Source organism: Leuciscus leuciscus, assembly GCF_965113295.1.
Source record: "Leuciscus leuciscus genome assembly, chromosome: 9".
Classification (NCBI taxonomy): Eukaryota; Metazoa; Chordata; class Actinopteri; order Cypriniformes; family Leuciscidae; genus Leuciscus; species Leuciscus leuciscus.
Window position 1 is genome coordinate 30,870,785 of NC_138733.1, and position 17,825 is coordinate 30,888,609.

Genomic DNA, 17,825 nt, shown 5'->3' on the forward strand with positions numbered 1-17,825 from the left:
AAAAAATAAGAAAGGTGAACAGAAAACGATGAGAGCACACTAAGATTTGTGCCTTTCCAATGAGTGATTCATAGCTGAATTAACAATGTGCATCAACATATGCAAATCTAAATATAATATTATTCACTATCATTCAAAAGTTTGAGGTTAGTTCGTTTTTTGCAATAAATTAAAAGGCATTTATAATATTACAAAATATTTCTGTTTCAAATAAATCCTGTTCTTTTGAACTTCTTATTCATCAAAGAATCCTAAAAAATATACATATTTTTTTTCCAAAAATATTAAACAGCATGACTGTTTTCAACATTAATGATAATAAGAAATGTTTTTGAGCATAAAATCATGATTTCTGAAGGATCATGTGACACTGAAGACTGGAGTAATGATGCTGAAAATGCAGCTTTGATCACAGGAATAAATTACATTTTAAAATATATCCAAATAGAAAACGTTTATTTAAAATTGTGTAACAATATTTCACAATATTAGTGTTTACCATAAAAAAATCGGAACCCCAAACTTTTAAATGGCTGTGTATAAATCACATCTAATATTATTTAAATTATGTAAAATTATACAAATATTATACAAACTAAATATTTAATATATTCAACAAATGAGGGTAAAATGAACTCTAAAAAATGCATTATACATTCAAAAAATATTAAAGGTGCAATAAAGTAAGCGATTTCTGAGAAACACAGTTTATATTTGAAATCAACCCAAACAAACTCAACCTCTCTGGATGGATGTGTATGTCTCTTTATCATAGCTGATTTCTTAAGCAAAGCAAAATGATGCTTCGTGAAAAATAGCTTTCCTGTTGCTCAAACAGTAGAGCGTTGGCGCTTGCAAAGCCAAGGTCATGGGTTTGATTCCCAGGGAAAGCAAGAACTGAGAACTGATAAGAATGTAAAATGTGTACCTTGAAATGCAATGCAAGTCACTTTGAATAAAAGCGTCTGCCAAAAGCATAAATGTAAATGTAAAAATCAAGCAAAGATGATGAACAACAAGGAAGATAAAAAAAATAGTACATATATTACACAAGACTTCATACAAGCAAGAAGAGTTGGTTGTTCGTCGCCAGCGCCAGCGCCAGCGCCAGCTCCAGACAAACAATGACACTCAAAACTGTCCTGATAGCTAACGTTACAACAACAGCATATCTTGATTACTCACATATGGAGCAGAAACAACGCAACCTCGCCTTTCGTTTTCAGGCCTTCCCTCTTCGGTCTCTCCAGCGCTGGAAAGCTTTTCTAATATTAATGTGGGTCCTAAAGCTCTTGCCTGATTATAATCCTTCTTTTTCCAGTGATATTCCTCTGAGTTTTTCTCTTTTGTAATGTCTCTCAGCCATCTCTCTTTCTACAGTCTTTCTTCAAATCTCCCGCTTGCTTACTCTCTCTCCTCCCGCATCATGAGTGGACACACCCCCTACTGCTGATTGGCTAACTCTCTCCTCCCCCATCATGAGTGGACACGCCCCCTACTGCTGATTGGCTACAAGTGTATTGTGCTGCTCAGTCCAATCTACTTTCAACAGCATTTTTCAGAAATCACTACCTTTAACTTTGTGCTGCTAAAATATAAAACATTCAGACATGACTATAAAGAAAAATCTCACAAAAAAAAAAATCTCAATTTAATCATCATTTACTTTATTTTCTTCAAAAAAAAAACCTGTAAAGGATTTCCCATTAAATTGAATGGGGATGGATGCGTTTCAGCTCTAAAATGACAAAAAAAAAGCACCATAAAAGTAGTCTATATGACTGTATTTTGTCTTCTGTCGTGATTCAGAGGCTTTGCAAACACCTGAAGACCTGAATTATAGTGTATGAGTCATATGGACTCCATGATGTTTTATAAAGCTTTTTTTGTGTGTCCTTTTTGAAATAAGAAAATTATGCTAAATGTCTCCTTTTGTGTTTCACAGAAGAAAGGAAGTCATACAGGATTGAAAAGTCATGAGGGCGTGTAAAAGAGGACAGAATTTTTCAGGACTATTCCAGCCTTCACTGTCAGAGTACTTTAACACCCTGAACACAGATTCCTAACAGACACTTTTATGCATGTACAGTCTTTGGTTGACTGTCAATTTTGCTTGATTGCCAGAGCCGAACCCCGCGCCCTAAATCCTAAGGGAAATGTCACAGTGAACATCAGCTCAGCCCCGACAATTAAACATATCGTACATACACCGTAATTACCACAGATAGACTGATTCGCTAATCTCCTCAAATGAATTCGCCGGATTATTCACAAATAAATGACATCGCACTATCGGTATCAGTAAGCAGTATCACACAAGCTTAATTAAAGCTAATGCATTTTAATAACATCAGATATTTAGATTACACCTCCCATAAGCCTCAGCTAATTAGAAAGCTGATGTACAGTTGACAAACATACAATTATTTTAGCAGATGTAGACTAATAGAGAAAAGAACAATTTTGGTTATATTTACTTTGCTTTTTGGCTTCAAAAACGGTGATATCCTCGTTTTAAAACCTCATTCAGGCAGCTTGCAAACAGCTTGAAACATCTAAACAGCCCTTTTCTAAATTAAACACTCTCTATCAGATCAAGTGTTGCATCCTCATTAAAAGCACCTGAGAGAGGAAGAGTGTACTTGCCATTCTAGTCTCCCACGTAATCGTTCCTGACGAGCAATAATACAAAGGAAAACAACAGCCTGATTTGCATATCTGCGTTTATAAACAAAGCCCGCAGTCACACCTGAACTCTCGCAATATTTCGCTCCAAGGGCAACATTAACTTTCCGCTGGTGTACACTGATGGTATATTATCATAAATTGGCTTATTAGTTGCAGGTTATTGAGCCAAGATAGTAACTCGCCGCATTTGTGAGGAAAATGAATCACGTCTAAATCACGTCACGTCGCTTTCGAGATCCAAAGATTAATCAGAGGAGATCGCCCGTGGATGTGACCGCTTTTTTTGAGAAGGCCACGGAAAACTTGGAGTAAAACGAAAAGCTAGGAGTCAAGAGAGGGCAGATTTCAAGTCATTCTCTATTGTATATTCAACTTATTTGTATGAAATCCTGGTCTTTTATATGGTTGTGTGGTTTTTAGAAATAGATTTCAAGGCGCTTCTGATATTAATAAGAGTTGTATAAGGTTGCACTGCAAGGTGTGGGTCACAGAGCAGGTCCAAGAAAACCAGATTAGTATGGAAGAAGAGATCTGGGAGCAAGGGTCAAGGATATTTGAGCCTACACATGCACCTTTTCCCTCTTTTTGAGATCATTGTACATAATTCATGTAGAGAGAGTCTACTGTAGGTAGGTTGGAATAAAAAACTGCAGATGAAGTGTGAATAGCATTTCAACACAACTGATACAAAATGTCTATGGATTTAAAACATGATCTGAATCAGAAAAGGGGCTTGAAAAAAGAAATTAATAGTTCACAAAATTCATAAGTTCTTCACCCACGAGTCATTCCACACCTTTCTTTCTTCTGTAGAACACAAAATCAGATGGAATACACTCTTAAAAATAAAGGTTTTAAAGGGAGTCATGCCATAGAAGAACTATTTTTGTACCCCAAAAAAAACTTTCAGTAAACAGTTCTTAAAAGAACCATTTTCTTCTTAGTGTGAAGAACATTTCAATGATCTAAAGAACCCTTTGTGCAATGGTTCTAAATATTTCAGGTTCTAAATAAGGGGCTTTAGCACTGGGTAGTTAAAGGGACTCAGTTTACATAATTTAACTCCTAAAATGCATGAATGTTTTGCCAATCATTATTACACGGATGGATCTCTACATGTCGCAATAATATAAAACTCTCCTGATATTAGAGTAATAATTACAGAAGAATAAAAAAAGCATATTTTGTTACATTTTGGAGCTTGGAAGGGTTCAGTTTGAGCAGATGTTTTATACCATCATCACTGTCCTCATCAGAGCTCATTTCCCAGTACATTCAGCATCTGGCTCATATTTTTCTTCATCAGATCCACCATCAAGTGACAGTGACACTATTATTTGATCGCATTCAGTACTTTCTCTGAGTCATTTTAAGTTTTGCTGATGATACGTCCTATTCTTTTGTTTTCTGCCTGCGGTAACTATGAGTGAAACGTCACTTCATCGTTGTGTTTCAGACATAAAGGTGAATTTCACTTATTCAGTCATCAAAGATTCAATTGTTGTTCTGCAGAAAAAAATATACTTGCACAGTTACACACCTCAGGTCGTTAGCGACCCTATACAATCTTTACAAAAAGTGTACATGAAAACAGGCATTCATTTAATTTTTTTTTTTTTTTTTTCTTGTTATATTGTTTATAATGAATTGATTGAGGAATACTAAAAAGGTTGATGTATAACTTTAAAAAATAAGTGAGGAGGAGGGTAGTGAATGACATCCCGGGTCACTAAAGACCCGAGGTATTAAGGCTTAAACAAAACACACAACAATGCCAACAACTCCGTAGCATAAAGGTTAAGAAGTGCCTAGACTTTGGCATTGACCCATGTATCACAGTTTTCCATGGCCATGTAATTAGTCCATGGAGTAAGAATATGCAAACTGTGTGTTTGCACAGTGTTTTAAAAATGGCGGGTGCCGGTGTTTCGTATGGTATCATCGGGCAATCAACATACACTTACGTCACTAGTAGTCTCTATTGTGCTGGGTTTGACCCTACTCTGAAGTAGGAGCTAATTTAGTCCCCCAAAAGGCGCTCCTAGAACTAAAATTATTCCCAGTTTCTGCAGTGCGAACACGCCAAACACAGGTACTTCCACCAATAGTTATAGGAACTGTGAAAACATTCTTCTGGTGCGAAAGCCCCTATGGAACCATCAATGATAATAAAGAACCTTTATTTTTAAGAGTGTACTTGTCATAAGCAAACAAGAATATGTTTACAAGTTAAAATTCTGATCTGTTCCTTGTATAAAGATATTGTATTGCTTCAGAAGACTTAAAAATATAACGTATGAGATGGGGGGGGGGTTTTGTCCCTTTTTTTGTCCCTTTTTTTGTCCCTTTTCTGCACACGGTATGCTTTCGTGTGTGAAAAACAGCCTGTAACATTCTCCAAAAAATCTCCAGAGAAGAAAGAAAGTATGGGTTTGGAATAAATAACAGAACTTTCATTTAAGGTTTGGTTGAAACAAATGTTTTCATCTTGGCCAACGGTGGTTTTCAGTCAATAAATTTGTGACTTAAATTCCCATTTAAAAAATCAATTTTGATCTCCTTTTGTGTTCTCAATTCATTTCTCAGCACGGATTTCTCATAAACCGGATCCCATTCCCAAATATTCACCGTTTTCCTGGTGTAGTTGCTTTAACAATAAAAAAAAAAAAAAAAGGCTATTAAATAAACAATGAACATCACATATACTACATGGATGCATCAAATGTTTGAATAAGACCTTAATGAACCACTCATCAGAATACAAAATCAAATTTATAGATATCTTCAGGAAACTTTGCTATGACGTATTTCCAAATGCAACCTTAGAGGGTCACATTGAATTGATACAAAATGAATGAAACAATCAATCTGAAACACGATTAAAAACGCCACCACAGATCAATGCACCTCGATTTCCTATATACAAGACACACTGCAAACTGCAAGACTTTTGTTATTGCTGCTGTTGTTAATATTATTATAGAGTTCTTTCAGACAGTCAAAAACTGTTCAATGAAAAACAACAAAAAGCAACAAAACAAACATCTTCAATCTCTATCTGCAATACAAAACAGGACAAAAACATGTACGTTTTCATGTGACCATTTATTTCTCCAATGACATGAGCAAAAAAACATATCAATATAAAAGATATGGAATGAAATGACCCATAGTGTTACAGATATACATTGCATGACCTCTGCCCCCTTCATTCTTCACATCTCTCCTTACGTCCAGTTCTCAATGAGTGCATTTGACGTGTCCAGAGGCGAGCGTCCTGCTTAATGTTCCACCAGGTTATTTCTCTTTTGCTTTCCATTACTAAGACACATCAGCAACCCAACTCTTTCCTCAACAAGCCGCCACACACACACACTCACATTTCTGTCTCCTGCAGTTTGATATAGATAGATATCCCTCCCCGTTGAGTCTGAATCTACATTAGGTCATTTCAATAAAAGGAGAAGCCCCAAGGCATTGGTCAGGAGCTGGGGTGGAGGCAGGCCTCCATCCGTCTTAGTTTGACTCTGACTCGCTGACACGTGGGCAGACGGATGGGGGTCCGGTGTAGCCAATCTCAGTTGTGTTTGTTATAATACTACATTAAGGGGCCTAATAGAGCATGGCAGGAAATATTGCAAGCATCACAGGAGGCGGAGGGCTTTGCTAAAGTATGTTGTGGATGAAAGGAATCTTTTTGTTGTAAAGAACCTGGGGGAGGGAGGGACGTCGGTAATGGCTTCAAGGTGAATGCTGACCTTGGGGGTTTATGGCGGGACACTTCCTTTGGAAAACTGGTTGAGGGTGTGGCTTTTGGGGGCGTGGTTTGGACTAAGGCGCGGCCTCATTTCATACACCACCTATAACTGCATAATGCATGGAAAAATGTACTGACTTTGTGCAAAAACAGTTGTGATAAAAGTACCAGAATCGAGCAATGACTGTTTTGATCAACTAGTCAGTGGATGTCAAACAGTGAAAAAAATTAACTATTAAAAATACTTTTTATTTATTGAAATAAAGCTGAAATGAAATAAAATATTACATTTAAAAAGAAAAACTTTACCCTAAAAAACAAACACTGAAAAATGCTGCTTTGGCAACTTACTGAAAATAAGTTGAAGTACTAAAATGACTAAACTATAAAACTAAAATAAACGAAAACTAAAATAAATGATAGAACAATGTAAAAAAAAAATGACTACAACTTAAACTAAAATTAAACTGAAAATATAAAAATCAAAGCTAATTCAAAATAGTAATAAAAAACTATAATAGTATATAAATAAAACTAAAATGACACTGATGTCAAATCAAATTCAAATAATAAAGTATAAATTACGGTCCATGCCTCTCTGGTGGTATATAATAGTTGGTAACACTTTATTTTACAGTGTCCTTGTTACATTTGTAACATGTACTTACATGCAAATAACCATCAACCAAATCCTAATCCTACCCTAACCCTATAGTAAGTACATGTAGTTGCTTAATATTACTCAGTACTTAAATATATAATTACACTGTAACAATGACACCTTAAATAAAGTGTAACCTAATAGTTTTATCTGAGATACAGAGCAGAATTTAAGTTATTAATTAAATTATCACTTCGTGAAGGCTCGCATTTCTCATTCAAATGCACACATCGCCCAAAACACGGCATGTCGCAATCTGTGAGGATAGCCAACGTGTTGTAAAGCATCTTGAGGTGGCAATATTTGAATTTGTAACACACTTTATGTAAAAATACATACACATGAGATCACTTTTCAGCAATCACCGAATGTGAAATAGATTGTAAAGCTATTTTGTTTGGCATTTACTTTAAAGCTGTTCCTGAAGACTACTGAAGAATTCATTTTTCAATGCCAGCCTGTTGTTGCGGTATTTAATCCAGTTGGAATAAACCTGCCTCTAAATGGCTTGTAAAAGCAAAGCTATCACTTCACATGCCGGCAAGACAGTCTCTTGGCCAGAATAAGCTACATACAGGGCCAGACTAAATGTCGCAAGTCAAAAAGTCTGGCAACCAGACACAACTGGACTGTTTACAGAGGTGTCGCTCAAAAACCCAGCGCTGTCTTGAGGCCAGTAGTAAAATAATAGCATCCCTGCCAGAGCCTGCTGGGATATGTTGGGTGATGTACACCGGGGGTAATTAAAGACAAATGGCAGGATGGTCCCATCAACTCACTCTGAGAGGAGAGAGACAGAGGGGGGACATTAAAACCAACCATTAACAAACAGAAATTGACGTATGTCCAGAACCTCAGGGCAATGAACTATTTGTCAGACAGAGGAACATTCATTATAATGACAAATTTTGAGTAGCAAGTGTCATATGATGTGCCATTAAGTGAGAAAGGCGAAATATTGGAAGTGTCCGGGACACCATCTTTGTGCCTGAGAAAAAGATGGATGGAATAACAATTCCACCCACAATCCTGACCTGACCTTTAACCCAAACCTTTGTTCTTTGTTAGTCTCTGATTTAAACTCGCATGCAAATGGCCTGAGAACAATTTCCAGGTCAATCAGTAACTATTGACACGTCACATCAATAACCTAAGGACCCATATTCACTCTGATCTCAATGCATGCTCCTCAATTCATCTTCTCTTGTCTTATGCTTGGTCTTTTACAAAAGCACTAAATCTCATTCTTCTACATCAAGCTAGTGATCTTTATCTATGACGACGAGACCATTTTCTATTTGAATTTTGAAATGTAATTTATTCCTGAGATGCAAAGCTGATTTTTCAGCATCATTTCTCCAGTCTTCAGTGTCACATGATCCTTCAGAAAACATTCTAATATGATGATTTGCTGCTCAAGAAACATTTCTTATTGTTATATTAAAAAAAGTTTTGCTGATTAATATTGTTGTGGAAACCATAATGCATTTTTTTTTTTCAGGATTCTTTAATGAATAGAAAGTTTACTTAAAACAGAAATATTTTGTAACATTATAAATGTCTTTACTGTTACTTTTGATTTCTTTAATGCATCCTTGATGAATAAAAATAAAAATGATTGATCAGAATTTTGCTTTTGACCAATCAGGATCAAGCAATTCCCATAAAAACCTTTTCATGTAAACTTTATTGGGGATTCTGTCCCAACATAGATGGATGTTTGTGGACTTTCAAATAATTTGCTAGAATATTACAAAAAGGACAATTAAGGACAATTCTATGCAAGATAATGAAGTACTTCAATGTGTTACTAATACTGCCGTACCTGTTAAACTCAACAGCTAAACAATGTTCTCTTCTGACTGCTGGCTGTGCTTTAAATATTGCTGACCTTGAAGAAAGGGTTGCATTGACTGGTTTGGATTTGATGGATGACTTACGGGTTTGCACAGTACACCTGTCACATCAAACTCTATTGTCTCAAATAAAACTGTGATTCACTGCCGTGGCCGTGTTAGCATGTGACTGCGCATGTGACTGCGCATGTGTGTCTTGAAGAGCTGAAGCATCACTGCGAGTCTAATTTTAAAAACGCCAACCTGGCAGCATGCAGCCTAACAGAGTTTTGATAAGATTTGGGAGCAGAAATTTCCATGGAGATCCAATTGGCAGCCAGAGCCCGAACTGAGTCATTGGTGAACAGTAAATGATATCCAACCAAAACATGCAAGTGAGTTATAAAGCAGCAAGTGACCACAAAACCCAGTATGCAATGTTTGAAGGCTTTGTAGAAACTAGTTTCCATGCCAACAAACTGGAAAAAAAAAATCCCAGAACAAGACCGCTATGTCATTTGCACTACAAACTGGCACATTGACTAACCAAAGTGTCTCCTACTGGCAGCGAGGCTAGTTAGGATTTGGAAAACAGTGTTTGTCATTATAATTCGGAGTTAATGTTTGGTGCATTGCTATTATGACAGTTGATTGTTATTGCAGCAGTTAGGAAATTCATGAGCGCCAGTTGGCAGAGCTTTTGTGTATCCATTGTGTTCTCCATTAATTATAAGAAAGGCAAAGTTGATGAGCAAATATTTACTCTAAGCCAAAGAGAAAAAGTCTGGCATACAAAAATTTAATGGGGATACATTTGGGTATGGATGGCTGGAAATTATGGGACTGCCAATAATAACCAACTGATATTACTGATAAACCTGGATAAATCAATATTTCTACCAATCGAAGTTGTGACTGAATATAATTATAGTTTATTTCTGTCACATATGTTAACAGTTAGTTTGAAACGGCTTTGTGACAAATTCTAATTAAATAATTGGTCCCTTTTCGATTCATTTATTTCATTTTAATTGGACACGCCCAACAGGAAGTTGTACTGGAATGACAGGAAGAGCAATCAATCAATCTATCCATCATTCATCCATCCATCTATCCTTTGTGTCAATCTATCTATCTATCTATCTATCTATCTTTCTATCTATCTATCTATCTATCTATATATCTATCTATCTATCTGTATATCTGCTTGAGGCCATTTTAAAGTTTCACACATGGTTTCATCAAGCTTAAAAATGATTTCATCTAGTTAAAAATTACGGTTGAATTTCTTTGAATTTCCATTCTTTTTAATTCTGCTTCTTTACATTAAAACACAGTTCTGCTATCCGTGTTCAAATTCAGGAACTGAATTGGAATTTAAAAGGCACTCTCGATTCGAATGCACACACAACCCTGGTAGAAATGATGTCTAGCCCTGTTTGACACATGAACTGTGGCGTGAAGCACGAACCACTGCAGACGGCGCACACATGCACAAAGGAGTTCGCATTCATTTTGCTCTCAGAAATGACACAAAGCAGTGCAAACAACATATAAGCTGTTCAGCAAGCCATGAGAAAAATCTGTTTTTGTCAAACTCTGATTGTGCTGTGAATATGAATTTCACTATTAATTTACTAAAACCTGTGATCAACATCAAATAAATGTGCTTGGAGGGTCCCAAGTCGTATATAGAGACTTGGGGGTGGTCCTGCAAGAAACCACCTGGCAACCACCCAGAACATGCCAGCAACCACATAGGCCTAATTCATTAAAGGGGTCATGACATGAGAAATCACATTTGCCTTGATCTTTTGACATATAAGAGGTTTTTGTACCATTAAAACATTCTGCAAGTTAATAGTTTGAGGGTACGTTTACACGACAACGATGTGCTAAAAACAGAAACGTTTTTTCTTTGCACAGATGACAACGTTATCAAAATGATCCTCGTTCACACAGATCTGTGAAAGCGGCAGAAAACGCTGTATTATGCATGCCAGACAAGTAGTTGGCGATGTCACTTTACTACAGTGCACACGAGCCGAACGCACATGCCTATAGACACAAATTACATAATCTGTCTCTTTTTTTGTCCGATTTTCATTCTAAGGGTGTCAATCTTCATAATACTGTATTATTACTTTGTCTCCTGGGTACATTTCATCTTCACAAAGCCAGAAACAGTCACTGTAATACCAATTTTAGAATGTTGTCATCTGATATAAAGTTCCTTTTTACTTAATTTCAGAAAATGTCAAAACCTTTGAAAACAAAGGCTTCGAAAAAATATCATCCTTGAGTCTGTTGTAAAGCACCTTTCATTTTTCACGATGACAATGTTGATTTTTGTAATTCTTATAACCACTTGTGATGATGTCCATATGACCATATGAAGACATCAATGAATCATCGCATCATAGGCCCCGCCCACAGGCATTCAGTCGCTTAGAGGTAAACTAAGTAACTTTTTTACCTTAACCAAACAGCTTCAGAGTCATTGGAATAGTTATATGACTTTTTTCGGGTTGAATGGTGGTCGTCTCGCACCCCCCAAGCGCCAGTGAGCCGAAAAACCACCCTTGCAACTTTGGGCCGGCGGGCCAATCAGGTGATATCAGGTCTCGCGATGTAACGAATTGCTTTACGGCAAAAAAATCTGCTAAAATTCTGTAATTTTTGCGCTCCCTCACGCTGTTCGAACCCGAATGAAGAAGACGTTGAATGTCCCATCTGCTTTGATGTCGTTGATCTACTAGCCTCTGGTATCTGAGAGTCGACAACGAGTTTTTCGACAGTGTTGTCAAATATCTATTCCGAAGCTGTAGGGGGAGCTCTATAGAGAAACCTGTGAGAATACAGCGAAGAAATTCCCAAAACTGCATAGCCCTGCTTTAACAGCTGACACTTGCACACACCTGATGCGAGTGTCGCATCGCACCAAGAGCAAATAGAACCAGGGTTTGAAAGGAACATCCACCAACCCGCCAAGTGCGGGTAAAAATCAACTGTGGCGGGTAACGCTGTCAAATCACTTGCCAATTTGGCAGGTTACTTATTATGTTTATGCACTTTGCTGGGGAAGTTCGTATAAGCCAAATCTGCACAGATTTAGTGCAAATACTCAACTTGTGAGTCATCATGATATATGAAATACAGCGTATTGCACAGAATCTGCTCACATCTGGCTTGCTTAAACATGCCTGTCACTCCGCCAACAAATAACGGCGCGCTTGTTCATTTGCATTAAAGCAATAGCTTTATTTAGTTATTTTCCAACATCCTACATTTTTTATGTTCTTTGTACTTTGTACACTATGTACACACTGACAAAACTTCATTTTTGGTGAAAAGGATGAGGATGAAAGAGGAAGGGAGGAATATATATATATATATAAGCTGTTACTTACTTAATCCAGTTTATTTTATTATCATTTTTTATTTATTTATTTTTTTGCTAGTAGAAGTTCTGAATGGCCGGTAACTTAAAAATGTAGTAGCCAAATTGGCCGGTGAGTGAAAAAGTTCATTTCAAACCCTGAATAGAGCCCATTACAATCACTGATGCTGTCTACACCGGATACAGTATATAGATTTCAGTTTCTGACATACACACACATCTTTGTACAGACTTCAGAAGAAGCACAGTGTAACGGAGAGTTCGCAAAGAAACGTTTGTTGAAAGATGAAGCAGCTAACTGTATTTGATCTGCTTTGTCTGTAAATGTAATGCTTTGTCAGTAAATGATGGTGCTGAATGATGGAAAAAACTTTATTAATATTATAAGTGAACCTCAAGGAACATATTAAAATAATAAAAATGATTATAATTGCAAATTTCTGTTTGCAATTATAAGCATATTCGCAACATTCAACATCATCACGCACAACTAGTCCGTAACTGCACAGTTCATTGTGCCGAAACTGCATTACAATAATCCCCATTTTTATGGTAAAACTGACATTTTTAATGCCTGACAGAATGAGAGACGTCAGAGTGGCTTCTTTCAATCTGTGCCTGACTGTAGAAAGAGAAAAGCACCTACTGAAGTGACCCCCTTCCCTTCCCCTCCAGAGACAGACATGAGAAGCGCTGGCTGTACTTCACATGGGCCACAGGAAAAAGTCCTGACTTAAAAAGCACATTTAAGAACCAGTGAAGATGAAAAACACCCCAATTATCTCCCCAACCCCCCGCTGAGCCCCAAGCTGTTTTATGACATTAAAACCTGCTAAATTATGAAACACCACACGGCTGAGGATACAAATGAAAAAAACGGGGACTTCTTTTTCTGAATCGTTGATGTTTGTAGGGTGTCCGCTGATGCTGTTATGATATTCTCAATGCTTAGTGTGATGACTTTGCAGTCACATCCCTCACGGTGATGCTGTGGGCCTCGCCAAAGGCTACAATAAAATACAAGCGGATAATGACTAGGATATGTCAGCTTAGAGGATTCAAACGATATGTGTTGAATATATTTTATAAACTATTAAAAACATAATGAGCATTCGTTAAATTCATTCCTCTGAATTAATTAATTATTCATTTAATTGCATTGCATTTCATAATGTGACATTCAAAAATGTTAATTTCTACAATGGTTAGCGGTGAGGTTAAAGGAATAGTTCACCCAGTAATTACAATTCTGTCATTATTTATTTCCCCAATGTCATTTCAAACATGTAAGCTGCTTTTGAAAGCTCTTTTCTATACAATAACAGGTCATAGTGACTATGTCTGCTAAAATGTACATTTATGCATTTGGCTTTCAAGGTATGCATTTTTTATACATTCATTGGGAATCGAAACCCATGACATTACTATTTAAGTATGCTCAAAAAAGGAGTAAATAATCCAAAAAAGTGGGCCATACGACTTGTGCACTATAGTCTAAGTCAAATAATAGCTTTCTGTGATTTAAGTTGCTCTCTGCCTCTCTGTCAAAGCTCTGAAATGGACTGCTAAAGTAATAAGAGCTACATATTTGACTTTATTAATGTTAAGCATCATTGGTTCTCATGTGTCTCGTGACAAGACATCATTATGTCAAACCTGGCTATAATAAACTCAATTTGATTCATGAATTGCAAAGGAAAAGCATGCACTTTATAGTTCTTTTTAGCCTTCTCTATCCATTCTCTTTTTTTGTGTTCACTGATTCTATGAACCATCTGGACTGAGTCAGTAAGATTTGTTTTTAAAGAAATCTTTTACTGAGCAAGGATGCATTATACTGGTCAAAAGTGACAGAAAAGACTTACATTATATTTCAAATACAATGCTGTTCTTTTGAACTTTTTATTCATCACGGTTCCCACAAAATATATTATGAACCACAACTGTTTTCAACATTGATAATGACAAGAAACGTTTCTTGAGCATCAAATCAGCATATTAGAATGATTTCTAAAGGATCATGTGACACTGAAGACTGGAGAAATGATGCTGAAAATTCAGCTTTGCAACTTTTGCATTTTTGATCAAATAAATGCAGCCTTGGTGAGAATAAGAGACTTCTTTTAAAAAACATTTTAAAAAATCATACCGACCCCAAATGTTTTAACTGTAGTGTATGTGAACATTTAGAATGACATGAGACTGAATAAATATTGTTGGTGAAGTATTTACTAGGGTCGGGGAAAGTAGGAGAATGTGTGGTCATGTTTTATTTATCTAGAACTACCTGCTCATTTCTCACAATGAACACTGAGGTAACATTCTGTTAGTTTGTTTAAGGTCTTGATAGAATGTGTGGCTCTTCTCTACATCAGGGTGAGGGCTACGACCTGTCAGGTCTTCCCACTAGATTACACACTTACACAAGGGTCACGGAACCAGGTCTCTGACATCTGTCACACACACACACACACACACACACACGGGGATGCCTGCGGACAGCACTACAAGACAGGAAACAATTCAAGAAAACCTACCCAGAGGACATCTGATCACATCCACATGCGCAACAAATAATCTATCTTCACAATTCCCCAAAGACAGAGAGCAAGAGAAGAGCAGAGAAAGAGAGAGAGAGATGGAGATTTATTAACAGCCATAGGCTATTCAGGTCTGCAGTTGTTCAACGATAAGTCCACTGATAACCAGTCATTTCCTTGGAACAGACTATACAGTGTGCACCGCTTTTGTGGAACTGCTAAATTTCCATTTCCAATTCTAAATCCTCAGACACTGTACGATATTTAACCCCCACGGTCCAGGACCAGACTGTATCAGCACGTCCCCATTGGCCAAGCTAAAATCCAATTTCAGTGATAAGCTTCAGATTTGCCGTGAGGGCTGGAGTTGCGTTCCTCTCTGGATTGCGCGCGTTTATCCAAGAAAAGGGCAACAGAAACGGATCGGAAGTGGCAAGGGGCATGGCGGCCGTGTGGCTGTGGATGCAAGCGCAGACAGGTGTTGAACGATGATACAATTCATGTTCACACTCCTTCGCTCAAGAACCACCTCTTGCTTTCCAACCCCATATCCCCAAACCAGCTACTTATGGGCATAAACCACATGCTATGGACGTGAGATTAACATCAAATTAGCGGTTTTCATCCATCAGAGGTTCATGAGGTTTTGTGCAAAGAATATGTGTATGCAACGAGTGAATTATTTCTTTATGTACATTGTCAACATAGAAAGAACTGTTGCAACAAAGTTGATGGCACACAATTATCTATAATTCTATATAATTAACCACTTGTACACATGAAATGCAACAAATGGTATTGGATTACCTTTTCCAATCCCACATGCAATGACTCTGTATGATACGATACACATCTTCATCTACATGTGATATCATTTGCCAGAAATTCACTTCAAAATCTTAGTCCAATTTCACTACAAAGACAATTGTGATTTTTGACTCCTGTGTCACAAGCTTAGTAAACAGTGTGGAGCAATTGTGTCAGCAAAAACCTTGGTAATTTGGCTCTCTCAGCAGACATCTAACTCTGTCAGCAGATGTCTTACATCAGAGCATTTTCACCTGTTTCAACCATTATATTATGACTTTATTCATACATAGAGTCAATACAGAACTTTTTCACCAATGTTACAACTTCTTAAGCTGACAAATCAACCTTTCCGTAAAAGATCCATGATGCTATGTGACCATTTCAACATTAGGTTCTGTAGTGGTTGACCGATATGAATAGCTCAGCCATGAAACTCTATTCACGTTCTGATTGGTCGTTTCTATGTAACTTCCACAGCCAATCGATTTCAAATATCTATTACTTCCCTTTATAATCACGACGCATCCAAACAAATATACTAACTCTTATTCTTATTCTAGCCGCCCACCTCCCCAGCACCACCTGCCTAGATCTGCTACGGGAGAGTCTCTCTCTCTCTCTCTCTCTCTCTCTCTCTCTCTCTCTCTCTCTCTCTGCAGCAGCAGCGGCATGTTTCCATTAATTTTATGTTCTGCGCATTTAGCAGAAGCAAGTCGTACTCTCGTCCGCCAAGACCACACCTATGTGCACTCCATTTACATTAATAAAATATTTTATCAACTATCCCGAGAGTTGTGATTTCCCATGACTGAAATGCAGTTTTCAATGGCCAATGGTGATCATGATAGCAGGGCATTCAAAAGTTTGTGGTCAGCTTTTAACCTTTTGAGTGGTACGGTCCCACATATGGGATTTAGAATGAACAGTGACGTGACACACCTGCCAGATTCAAACTGTGCTTTCGTGCGTTGGTTGGCGCTGAGCCAGAGACGGACGCGCTCAGCACTTGTCACTATTTTCGATGTTTTAAAACACATAATGTTTAATTTAGGTTTCAGACATTTAAATACACATAAGCACTAGTAAAACAATACATTTGGAGTTTGTAAAATACACACTGATGTCTGTAGAAGCAGCAATAACAATCTATTCAAATATAATTTGCACACGTGTGTTATTCATATCAGACAAACATAGTGGAAGTAACCATAAAGTTTACTCTATTCTTCTCACAGTACACTGGCCACTTTCTTTCTTACATGTATTTCGGGAGAAACTGATGAATTCACGTGCTGTAAATCCGACTGACAGGACTCTCTGAACTGCGGCGCAAACAAACATGGCGGCGCCCATCTCACGTTATAGATCAAGATCAAGATTATTTATAAAGGTTTTTAAACGACAGCACACACTCACTTACACATATTTGAGAATCGGAATATCAGATAGTTGGTGACATTGTAAGCAAGTTTGTGAATAGTTTGAATAAAAAAGGAAAAACAATATAAAAGCGATACATCTATCATACAGTGTTATTTTAGTTGCGGTGTATCACGTGACAAGCGTGACACGTCGCCATGGAAACATTAAGGGGGAACGTTCTAAAATAATAGTCGCCTTGAAAAAACTCACTCTGGGGGGTCAGTTAAAATACTTTAAACTTACGCGTAAAATAAATTAATACTTTTATTCTGAAAGGATACATTAAATTGATCAAAATTTACAGTAAAGACTTTTACATTAAGCAAAATGTAAGCATTTTGTATGCATTTTAAAGTTTGTTCTTTTGAATTTTCTATTTATTAAAGAAAAAGTATCACTGTTTACACAAAATAGCAGCACAACTGTTTTCAACAGTGATAATAATCAGAAATGTTTCTTGAGAATCAAATCATCATAGAATGATTTTTGAAGGATCATGTGACACTGAAGATTGCAGTAATAATGCTGAAAATTCAGCTTCGATCACAGAAATAAATTACATTTTCAAATATATTAAAATAAAAACAGTCATTTTTAATTGAAATAATATTTCACAAAATTATCATTCTGCTGTATTAGTTCAATTTAAAATTTTAGTACAAAATAAAATTCAAGGATAGCTTGTACAGAAACTAGCTGAAATTAACTTATC